The 2631-nt window shown below is 53.3% G+C and overlaps 1 long non-coding RNA gene across 1 annotated transcript; it reads right to left on the minus strand.

The window, feature by feature from the left end:
• Positions 1-1264: 1264 nt before the first annotated feature.
• On the minus strand, positions 1265-1909 carry LOC121006063. Its single transcript, XR_005780014.1, has 3 exons — positions 1811-1909; positions 1573-1712; positions 1265-1490 (listed from the first exon to the last, which is right to left on the minus strand). It is a non-coding gene; the product is annotated as an uncharacterized LOC121006063 (long non-coding RNA).
• Positions 1910-2631: the final 722 nt, after the last annotated feature.

Below are 2631 nucleotides of genomic sequence, written 5' to 3' on the forward strand. Positions count from 1 at the left end.
CTACCCGCCGGGTCGCGACATGCCAAATCGATCTAGGGTGGAGGAGGTTCGCACAGACAACAAGATACGAGGGTGGAGAAAGCAGGGGGAGGAGTGGGGGACTCCTACCCAGGCCCCTGGAACCGCTGGTGGGATGAGACCACCCAGTTTGCCCCCCGGGGCCTATCTCCCTTCTTCCAAGGGGTGTGCGAGACTTGACTCCCATGCCATAATACACCACCTCTGTGCATCAGGAGAGGCATATCATCGTGCCCAGCCTCTGGAACTGCTGGTGGGATGAGACCACCCAGTTTGCCCCCCGGGGCCTATCTCCCTTCTTCCAAGGGGTGTGCGAGACTTGACTCCCATGCCATGATACACCACCTCTGTGGATCAGGAGAGGCCTATCATCGTGCCCAGCCTCTGGAACTGCTGGTGGGATGAGACCACCCAGTTTGCCCCCCAGGGCCTATCTCCCGTCTTCCAAGGGGTGTGCGAGACTTGACTCCCATGCCATGATACACCACCTCTGTGGATCAGGAGAGGCCTATTATCGTGCCCAGCCTCTGGAACTGCTGGTGGGATGAGACCACCCAGTTTGCCCCCCGGGGCCTATCTCCCTTCTTCCAAGGGGTGTGCGAGACTTGACTCCCATGCCATGATACACCACCTCTGTGGATCAGGAGAGGCCTATCATCGTGCCCAGCCTCTGGAACTGCTGGTGGGATGAGACCACCCAGTTTGCCCCCCGGGGCCTATCTCCCTTCTTCCAAGGGGTGTGCGAGACTTGACTCCCATGCCATGATACACCACCTCTGTGGATCAGGAGAGGCTTATCATCGTGCCCAGCCTCTGGAACTGCTGGTGGGATGAGACCACCCAGTTCGCCCCCCGAGGCCCATCTCCCTTCTTCCAAGGGGTGTGCGAGACTTGACTCCCATGCCATGATACACCACCTCTGTGGATCAGGAGAGGCCTATCATCGTGCCCAGCCTCTGGAACTGCTGGTGGGATGAGACCACCCAGTTTGCCCCCCAGGGCCTATCTCCCTTCTTCCAAGGGGTGTGCGAGACTTGACTCTCATGCCATGATACACCACCTCTGTGAACCAGGAGAGGCCTATCATCATGCCCAGCCTCTGGAACTGACGACCTGAGCCAACTTCATTTGAGATAGAAAAATTGTTTATTTCATTTACACATACATATTAATCACTGCTACTTGAAGTGTTGGGCAGACATTTCATCTCCCTCTCCACCATGTTGATTTTCTCCTGGGGGGCAGCGGCAGATGGGGTCCGGCCCTCATCACTACTACAAGATCTCTTCACCAGCTTGTAACCATGACAGATGTCATCCAGCACTTTCTCTCGGTAGTGCCTGTCCGCCGTGGAGTTTGTGTGTGCCAAGTACTTTGCAAACAGAGACTTTTCAGGATCAGTGTACCTTGCAAGCGTCCATGTTTCACAGACCTTCCTGACCACCTGACTGGAGATATCGGGGAGGTTATACCTGGGAACGAAGGGGAGAATAAGCTGAAGATCCGGGCAACAAAGAGACAGAGAGCAGGGATGACTGCTTGGGCACTACTCACTTTGATTGGTAGCTCTTGATGTCTCGTGAAACAGTATGTCGCTCAGTTCCCACTGAAGAAAGGAAGAATTTATCCTTTGGATCGTCTATGTCACTTCTGGTTAGCAATGCCCGGACTTTTTCATAGTAGGCCTGAAACCACTGAGGAGAGAACAAGGGTACAAAATGTTTAAATGGAAGAGGGTGGGAGCTGAATAACACCCGGGGACCAGCAAAGGGGCATCTCTGCTCACACTCACCGACTCTTCATCATTATCCAGCGCAAAAGCAGCAACTTGTTGAGTAGAGGTCTTGTGGGTTCTTACACCGATCACACATAGTTTTTCACCTTCGTACTCATGGTGAATCCTCTCATCCCACTCTCCCACCTGCTAGGAGAAGAAGACATGAGGAGCAACGAATGGTGAAAAATAACCCCACATACTGAACCAGAAAAGCGGCTTACAGTCATGTTTTGGACTACCCCCGGTCACTGAAGATGCTTCAAGACAAGAAGGCACTCTAGGTAGAGGATAATTTCAGTTTGCTGATAGGAAGTTGCGCAGTTCGCCCTGGCTTGGGCTATGCACTTCAAGAACATGCTCTTGGCATCCCTGAGGACTGCTCGGCAATCGCGTACCTAAGACAAGGGGAGAAAGAAGACCAGATAAGTTAAGTACTCACGAACAGGGAGTGGGGGAAGACCAACAAATGACTCCACCATCCCAGCCCTACCCCTGGCTCCACATTCACCTCTTGTCGACCCGGTCTCTTGAGAGCCCCTTGGACAGGATCTTTTGGATGTCTTCGGTGACCGTGATGAAGAACTTGCACTTCTTGTACAGGTCAGGCTGCCTGATGGAAAGGTTGGTGGAGCGCATATTGTACTTTACGAACCGCCGGATACGCTGTATGCAGTTGAGCCTAGTCTGGTGAGAGAGCTTGGCTTCTAAGAGCTTGTCAAAGTAAGAACGAACCTTCTCAATGTCGCTGACAAAGTCTAGGCAGGCACGTTGTGGGTTCATAAAGTATAGGAACCGGGCAACCGCATCCACCTCCTGCCTGTGATTGCTCAGGCCCA

Source organism: Bufo bufo, chromosome 6 (genome assembly GCF_905171765.1).
Source record: "Bufo bufo chromosome 6, aBufBuf1.1, whole genome shotgun sequence".
In the NCBI taxonomy this organism is placed as follows: Eukaryota; Metazoa; Chordata; class Amphibia; order Anura; family Bufonidae; genus Bufo; species Bufo bufo.